This window comes from Temnothorax longispinosus, chromosome 1 (genome assembly GCF_030848805.1).
Source record: "Temnothorax longispinosus isolate EJ_2023e chromosome 1, Tlon_JGU_v1, whole genome shotgun sequence".
Classification (NCBI taxonomy): domain Eukaryota; kingdom Metazoa; phylum Arthropoda; class Insecta; order Hymenoptera; family Formicidae; genus Temnothorax; species Temnothorax longispinosus.
The window spans coordinates 17,032,209-17,042,122 of NC_092358.1; positions in this window are offsets into that span (position 1 = coordinate 17,032,209).

The following is a 9,914-nucleotide window of genomic DNA, read 5'->3' on the forward strand; positions in this document are numbered from 1 at the left end:
TTCACACGCTACCGCATACTCGAGTCCGACAACACTAGCTACGGCCGCGGCCAAGCGCTCAGCGCGCCGAGCGAGCGAGCGAGAGAGAGAATATCAATAATATCATTCCCTCTTTCTCGTTCTAACAAGGGAACGAAATTTCTGATTTAATTAAACTTCACACACATGTAGAAGGGGTTAAAAGATGACAAATACTGGCCAAAATATCATATCATATAATTTCATTTCATTATATTTGCAATTTAATTGCAAATATAGAAATAAAATTTGCATTTATTATGTTTATGCAATAGAGAAACAAAAATCATTCTGCATTCATAGTACATGCACTCACATGTATTTTTGCACTGGACCAAATCAGATATTTTTATTTTAAATCAGCCAATTGACGGCGTAATCAATTGAGTCCCATTCCATACATTCACATGCATCTATAACATGCACTTTCATGCAGTTTGGTCAAAGTGACCTTTATAAGCATATAGTTTACCGGAACTGTCAGGAATAGTAGGACAGAATATTGATTTGTCTGAGTAGATGGATCTAACTGTTTACCACAAACCAAACTCATTTCATTAATAGCTATAACGGCATCTTTCTCACGATCATCTTTGAATAATGATACTTGCTTTTGCAAAATATCAAAATTAAATATTACATGTTATATAATATTCCTTCTTAAAAATTGACACTCTCCTTTTTTCTTCGCAGAGTACGTTTTAATGGCAAAGGAATTTGTTGTTTTAATAATTCATTATAACCATTACTTCCACATAAAAACTTCAAACAAAGAACTTTCATAATGCTATCTGACCATTTGATACTGTGTGAATTTTTACCAGTCAGAACTTTAACTCGATCCTCGTTGAATATGTTATCAATTTTAATAACGATTTCAATTTTAAATTTTCTTCTGCAATCTTTTCTTTTTTATAACGTAATCTTTTTATACGTTTTTTCAATACTTGTCTGGATTTATCTATTCTACAGAGCATTACGTTTGCCTTTTGAAGTTTGCGGTTGGCTTCTTCTACTTCTAATCTAGCTTAAGTGTTTATTGTATTTTCAGTGTTTATTGTTTCTTTTTCAACCTTTAATCTAGCTTGAGTGTTTATCGTATTCTCAGTGTTTATTGTTTCTTCTTCTACCTCTAATCTAGCTTGAGTGTTTCTCGTATTCTCATTGTTTATTATTTCCTCTATTTCGTAATCTGTCATAAATGTTTCTAAATTATTTGAGTCAGGCTGATTATTTTTTTCTAATTAGTAATTTACTCTATCCGAAACAATATTCGATGTTAATTGGGGAGCTGCTCTATTATTTCTTATGTTAATCTACAATCATATAAAAAGTTAATTATTTTATAATCTATATGTATGGGGTTAAGAATGAGAGAAAGATCGAGCTCGATCAGCATACTGGAGTATGTGAGAAGTGAAAACAGTATGGCATGTGAGATAGCGAAAGCTAAGAGGAAAAGAGAGAAAAAAGAACAACTTGCGGAGGAAATTTTCAAGAGAGGTAACAAGACCGTGAGAACGCCACCAGGAATAGACAAATCGAAGGAAGGAGTCAGTGCTGCAGGTAAGAAGAGAGAAGAGGAAGGAGATTTGTCAGCAACAAAGAAGGATGAAAAGGATGGTTCGTTGTTAGCAATTCTGAGAGAAATTAGAGACGAGATGAGAGAGATGAGAAAGAGGATGAGCGTCTTAGAAGAAGAATGGAGAAAAAAGAAGAATGGATAGAGGAAAGGATGGATAAGATAGAGGAGAGACTATCAAAGATCGAACGAAGGAGTGAAAACATAACAGAAGAGGCGACCGGCGGCAAAATGGAGGAGATTGTGGGAAAGATGGCGGAGATGGTTAGGAAGAGAGAAAGAAATATGAAGGAAAGGAAAGAAAAGAAAAATAATCTAGTGATCAGAGGATTACATAAAGAGGAAAAAAAAGCTTAATAGACACAGCGGAGACGTTTCTTGAGAGGGAGTTCGGTGCAAAAGCGGGAGTAAAGAAGATGCGGTCAACAGGCAAAGAAGAAAGAGAGATAGTAATAGTTGAAATGGACTGCTGGGAATCGAAGGATAATATCATGAAGGAGAAGAAGAAGCTGGAAAGTAAGAAAATTTTCATTGAACACGACCTGACCTTTGACGACAGAGAAGTGCAAAGACGGATAAAAGAACGGGCATGGAAAGAGAAAACAGAAGGAAAATAAGTGAAAATAGGTTATAGGAAGCTAGAGGTACAAGGTAGGAAGTATGTATGGAGCGAGGAAGAAAATAAGCTAATAGAAAAGAAAAACTTATAAAGGAAAGCCAAGCAGTGGAGACGTGTAGAGATAAGGTGGTGGCGGACGTAGATAACGTGGATAATGCAAGTAATGATGAAAAGGGAGAGAGATAACCGTCGTAAGGGAAGAGAAAAGATTGAAATACTCTTCTAGAATGTAGCAGGATTAGTAAACAAAGATAGATATTTCTGGAGATATATTAGAGAATTCGATTTTGTAAGTTTAAGCGAAACATGGGTAGACGCAGAAAAATGGGATAATATTAAAAGTTTATTGCCGAACACACACGAATGGGTGTGCAGTCATGCAAAAAAAATAAAAAAGAAAGGCAGAGCAATAGAAGGTTTTGTATTGGAAAAAAGGGGTAGACTTCCGAAAACGGCCCCCTTCCGATTTCGATGAAACTTTGTGAAAAGCTTCGTTTTGGGTTAAAATGAAAGCCCTTAAAAGGAATTTTGGCGACTCCTATGATAAAGCCATTTTTTTAGATAAAATGATAAAAAATATAGGAAAATCTTCGTAATTCTACAGGATGTTATAAATTGAATATATACTGTTTGTATTTAATGATTTAATGTTTTTATTATATACTTACAGCAGAATACATAAATAATATGCTTTGTAATATATTACACTTTCCACGCGAACCGAGGTTCACGCACACCCCCCCGTGCTTTCGGGGGAGGTGCGGTAGTCCCGAAATAGTTCACGCATACACTTTCCACGCGAACCGAGGCTTTTCACGCACGCATACTTCCACCGACCGAGTTCACACCCCCCCCCCCGTGCTTTCGGGGGAGGATAAAAACATAAAGTCATTAAATACAAACAGTATATATTCAATTTATAACATCCTGTAGAATTACGAAGATTTTCCTATATTTTTTATCATTTTATCTAAAAAAATGGCTTTATCATAGGAGTCGCCAAAATTCCTTTTAAGGGCTTTCATTTTGACCCAAAACGAAGCTTTTCACAAAGTTTCATCGAAATCGGAGGGGGGCCGTTTTCGGAAGTTTATCCGAAAGAAGAAAAAGTTGAGGGGAATTAGGATCAACAATGATTAAAAATGAAGAAGAAGATCTAATACTGTCGGAAATTTTGGCGGACGGTGAAAAAATTAACATTATTTTGGTCTACAATAAGGATAATTGGAGTGGAGGAGACAATAGAGAGATGGTTAGGAAAGAAGGATAGAGAGCATATTTTATAATAGGAGGGGATTTTAATATAAGAACAGGAAAATTGGGAGGGGGAGAAGAAGAGGAAGGTAAAGGTAACATAGAAAGGAGAAATAAAGACAAAATAATAGGGACAGGGGGTAGGAACTTAATAGATTTCATACAGAGCAAAGGATGGTACTTACTAAACGGCACAACGAACGGCGACTAGAACGGCGAATATACTTTTGTAGGAGCGAGAGGAAATACGGTGATAGACTTATATGATAGTTTGCGAGAGAATGTATCATAGAATAGACAAATTCGAGGTAGATGCGAGGGTGGACTCAGACCACATGCCTGTCTGTGCGACAATTGAGGATAAAGAAAGGAGAGAGGAAGAAGAAGAGGCGACTAACGCAGACGACGTAGAGTCAACAGAAGGAAGATGGAGAATCCGTTGGGATAAGGAGGCAATAAAGAGATATAAGGAGAAAACGAACAAGAATATATTTGTGGAAACACAGCAAGAAGAAACTATAGAGGAAAAATGGACAAATCTTAAAAAGATGGTACATGAGGCTATGGTAAAAAAAGAGTAAATACGACGAGGAGAGAGATAGGCCACAAAGATTGGTGGGACAAGAAATGTACAAGGAAGAAAAGGAGCGTGAAAAAACTTTATAAGAAATGGAGAGTGGGAAAACTAGATAGAGGAAGATATCTGGAAAAAAGAAGAAATCTGAAGACCCTACTCGAACAGAAGAAAAAGGAGAAGAGGGTAATGGAAGAAGAAGAACTAAAGAATATAAAGCACGGAGCTGAAGTATGGAAATTTATAAGTTGCGTTCAGGCCCGTATTCTAAATAAATAGTTAACGCGTTTTAAACACTTAAATACTTTTAAAGCGTCACTAATCTATACGCCGAAAGAATATATATCATTTCGAATTATATTACACTTCTGACTTACCAACCAAATAGTTGTCACGTGATCTGCTGCATGCGCGTGCGGCCACCGGCCACTGAGCATGCGCATATGGCCGCAGGGCATGTTCGTAGTCGCTACATCTCGTCGGTATGACAGGTCTCATAACCTGATAGTCGTCACATTTAACCGTTAACATCTCGGTTTGCGAGGCAGACCGCCGCGTTTATCTGCCAGATTCTTTCATTTCGTGCAAAAACGCGTCGATTGAACATAATTTTATCTATATTCGCGTTCAGGCCCGTATTCTAAATAATTACCCAAGAAAAGAAGGAAAAAGGTAAAGAAAATAAATAACATCGGAGGAAATAAGTGGACAAATTATTTCAAGGAGCTATTGAAATATACGGATAAGGAGAAGATACAACTGAACAGAAGAGGAATAAATGAAGAAAGAGAAGAAGCCGAACAGCCAAAACTCCAGTTGAACGAGGAAGAAATAGAAAGGGCTATCAGAAGGATGAAGAGGAATAAGGCCACAGGTATCGATGGAATACCAATGGAAGCCTGGATGTATGGAGGCGACTCAGTTAAGAAGAAGTTGGTGGACCTGCTGAAATACATCTGGAGAGAAGGAGAGCTACCTGAAGACTGGAAAACGTCAATCATAGTCCCGTTACACAAAATGGGAGATGAGGAAAAGGTAGAAAATTACAGAGGAATCTCGCTTCTATGCTCTGCGTATAAGATATATTCGGAGATCCTCAGATGCCGTCTGGAGAGGGAGGTGGATCTGAAGGATCTGCTTTCAGAGAGCCAGGCGGGTTTCAGAGGTGAGAGGGCAACGGTGGATAACATCTTTGTCCTGGATCACCTGGTCTAAAGAGAAGATAAAGAAGGGAAAGAAAGACAAATTGTATGCCTTATTCGTAGACCTAAAAGCGGCATTTGACAAGATGGAAAGAGAGCAATTATGGAAGATCTTGAGGGAGAAGGAAATAGATAAAGAACTTATAAGGAGAATAGAAGCAATATATGATGTGACTGAAGTTGCAATAAGAACAAAAGAGGGCCTGACGGAGAAATTCAGGATAACAAAAGGAGTCAGACAGGGTTGTGTAATGAGTCCACTCTTATTTAATTTGTATATAGCGGACATTAGAAAAGAGCTAGAGAAAAGTAAGATAGGAGGCGTCAAGTTAGGAAACAATAGAGTATGGTCGCTAGAATATGCGGATGATATGGTGTTCGTAGCAAAGAATAGAACAGCAATGTTAGACATGATGGACACAATAAAAAGGTTTCTAAAACGGAGAAAAATAATATTATGTACCAATAAAACAAAGATGTTAGTGTTTAACAAAGAAAGTAGGGAGAAGAAAAAGAAATGAAAATGAAAAAAAAGGAGATAGAAGAGGTTAGAACTTTTAAATATTTAGGTTTCGTGTTTAATAATAGAGGGAATTGCAAAGATCACATTAAGAAATTAGCTAGGAAAGGTAGGATTGCGGTAAATAGAACGTGGGGTCTAGGAGAACGGATCTGAAAAGATGATTTCATAAGGAGAGGGAGTTTGTTTAATTACCTAGTCCAGAGTGTGATGTCGTATGGGGTAAAAATTTGGGGATGGAAAAAAAAAGGACTTGGAAAAAATTATGCTAAATTACGCAAAATGGGTTTTCAATTTAAAGTTCTGTACCCCAAGATACCTAATGTCAGCGGAACTGGGGTTGAGAAAGCTTAGGATAGGATGGGGAGGAAGGGCAATGGGATATAAGGAAAAGATGAGGGGAAATGGATGAGAGCAGATGGGTCAAGAAATGTTGGATAGAAAAAAAGAAAAACAAATGGAAAGAGATATGGTAAAGAGAGAGAAAAGTACTATAATAGAAACGGGTGGGGGGTGGGAGCAGTTGAGTCGTTAAGGAGAGAAGGGAGAAACTTAGAGGAAGAGATAAAATTAAGAGACTGGGAGATACAGAGGCAAGTGGAAGAGAATAATATAATAGAGTTGAAGTATAATAGGAATTATAAAGAGTTAGAGAGAGACGGAAATAGACCGGAATATCTAAGGATGGCAAACATAGATAAACAGATCGAAGGGGATAGTATCAGAGCCCTGATAAATCTGAGGTGTGGTAACATGGAATCGGAGAACATGTATTGGTGGGGAAAAGAGAAAAAAATGTGTCTGTTCTGGAAGGTTTATAGAACCGGTTTATAGAACTAGGGAGGGATAACAGGAAAAGAATAGATAGACTATGGAACGATAAACTAGATACAACTAAAGAAAAAATATTAAGGAAATTATATAGGGATAGGAAAAAGATAGAAGCGGATGAGAAAAGATAGGCGAGAGCAGTAGTGATAAATAATGGCGAGCTTTAGCGTAACGAATGATCCCGTCAAAATTGTGATTGACGGGCGATGTGCGGATGGATGATATTTCCTTTCCAGAAATGGAAACTTCAGGAATTAGATCTTCAATCCAGAAATTTCCATTTGCTTTCGGTCGAAGGTTCTCGAATCTCATCTCACTATTGTGGATTTACATAATTCGACGGTGAGCGCTATCGGTCTTCAATTTACGTCAATCGAACGCTTCCCGATGCTAATATTATTATCTTAATTAACATGCTTCGCATTTTAGCGTTATATCGCTCGGATCCGTAACGCTTTTCATTTTACGATCTCGCGTTACAATAATAACTCGTCGTTCATACACAAATTGTCGGCGGTCGTTACCTCCGGATGGCGGTTTGTCAGTCGTTACCTCCGGAAATCCGGCGGTCGTTATTTCCGGGTTGTCTGTCGGTCGTTACCTCCGGGTTGTCTTTCGGTCGTTACCTCCGGATCTTAATTCTCGATTACGGCCCTCGCTCCTTGATATACCAACTCTCCGTGGCGTCCTTGATCGATTTCCGCTCGCAAAATCCGCATCTGCCCCCCGGCTCCGTATTTCCCGAGCCCGTTATCGGCCGTCGACGGGAATGTCTCCGGCGTGTTCGTCGGCCCCCCCCGGGTTGGTTTCCGTCGCGACTTTCTAAAGAAATCATCGGGCTCGCGTTTTCGCGGGCCGGTGCGGGTTCGACACCGACCCCTTGGCATCATCGCTTGGACCCCTGTCAGTCGTCCCGTAAGGTCTCTCCTCGTAGAAGTCGTCGACTCGCGTTTTTGCGGGCCCCGGTGCGGGCCTTGACGCCAACCCCTTGGCATCGTTCCTTGGACCCCTGTCAGTCGTCCCGTGAGGTCTCTCCTTGTAGAAGTCGTCGGCTCGCGTTTTCGCGGGCCCCGGTGCGGGCCTTGACGCCAACTCCTTGGCATCGTTCCTTGGACCCCTGTCAGTCGTCCCGTAAGGTCTCTCCTCGAAGAAGTCGTCGGCTCGCGTTTTCGCGGGCCCCGGTGCGGGCCTTGACGCCGACCTTTGCGCGACGCGTATTAGGTTGTCCTTGAACGGTTAACGTTTAGACTTCTCGACGAAGTCGTCGAGTTTGCGTTTTCGCGGGCTCCGGTCTTATTCGCGATCACTGATTTGCGTTTGACGTTCTCCATTTCCTGGAGATGACTTGCGGCTCTTACATTATGCAAAACAAAGATCTTTTCTCTTGCTTTTTGTGCCGGTGAAATACTAATCGAACTTAAATTTAATATTCAAAATGATTTAACTAAACTAAATAATTTCTCGCAAGAGCCTATAAATAAAACTAACCTAAACTTTATTTATTGCATCTGTTACGCATTCGGCGAGTCCGGCATTTCACTTTGTATAACTATTGTTTATGTCTATATTTAAACCCATCACCAATGATTATTTATGTAAAAATTAAACTTGTTACTTTTGCGGTCGCGGTGTTTTTTAATATAACCTGAACACAAATGTACGCCCGTCGTTGGGGAACTAACTCAAATGCGATTTAATTGAGTTTTTCTCCGCGGTCGTTACCTCCGCCGGACCGTCGTTACCTCCGGTCGTTTATTCGGCGGCTTTGTCCTCGGGCTCGCTCTCGCCACTAGGGCTGGCAAACTCCTCGCTCTCGAATGGCCGGGTGGCCCTCGGTTCCGGCATCCTTTCCACCACGACCGGTGGGTCGATCGTGATTCGCACGCTCGGCTGTGGCGTCTGCTCCTGCGGCTGCTCGGAAGGGTGCGGCTGCAAGGTTAAGTTAAAGCTGGCGACTACAGTCTACAGTCCCTGAGTGTCATTGACTCTAGATGATAGAGTCCTTATATAAGATGCGACAGACGCCATTTTGTTACAAAATAGCGTTAGTGGCCAGACTCTTATATAAGGACTCTACTTAAAACATCTCGAGATTGGCGTCGATAACTTAATCGGCGGCGGAGGTCGTCAAGACTGCCTTCTGTGTCGAGGCCGAGCGTTTGGATTTCGGTAATTAAATCGGTTTTATTGAGCTGGTAATAGTAACTCTTTTATTTTTCCCGTGTCTTGCGTCTGAGTTTTTTGGTCAGGTCCCTGTTCGGGCGCCATAAAACAATCTAACTTCTGAAGTGCGGATCTAGCTCGCGGCTGGTCAGGGTTCCGAGTAGGCGTAGAGGAAGACACGAAGCTCGGTTTTTAGAAAGAATTAACAACGGTTTATTATAATGTAAAAATTACGGTGTGATACATGAGATAGAATACGCGGATGTCGAAACGGAACAATGTACAGATAGTTGAAATAATACGCGGGTTGCGAGACGGAACGCTTTGTATAGAAGAATACGGTGTGATACAGTGTATAGAATACGCGGATGTTTGAGACGAAATGGTATAAGCGAGATAATACGCGGATTTCGAGACGAAACGCTGTGTACAATGCGGCGTATAGCCGGACGTGTAAACGCGTATACGCGAGCGATGATTGGCGGGCTCGCGGGCTCGCAGAATGCGGTACGGTGATACGCCGACGGCCGGCGCGGGCCTCGGGCGTTCGAATTGCCGTGTTCGGAGGCGAGACAGTAGGATACCGGTGTTATCGGGCTCCGGGAAACGGCACCGAGCGGCCGAAACTCTCGGCAAGCGTAGAGAACACCTCTTTACCCTGATTCGCGGCGGTTACCGAGCGACGGAGACGATATCGTGCGGCTAAGACCCTCAGCGAATATAGAAAGCGACTCTCTATACTGGAGCGCGGCGATTCGTCGGACAGGAGGCTATACCGGGCAGCCAAGACCCTCGCCGAGCGTAGAGAGCAACTCTCTACCCTGGTTCGCGGGGGTAAAGCTGGACGGAGATGTTTTATCGGACGGCTGAGGCCCTCAGCGAGTCTAGAGAGCAACTCTCTAGACTGTGTCGTGTCAATAATATGAGAATGGGTCAGGATCGAATCGGCCTTCGAGATACGTCACTCAACGGAGTCAGAGAGCATCTCTCTACCTCAGGGCGTTGATTCGGTTTTATGATTTCGGAATCCGAGAGCAGCGGAGAATCGGACGGATCGATTGCTGGCTGAATCTAAATTTCGTTAAAAAAAAACGTGGGTATATATACCCCTCGGCGCTGTCAGGTAACGGCGGGGGTATCGGCGACGGCGA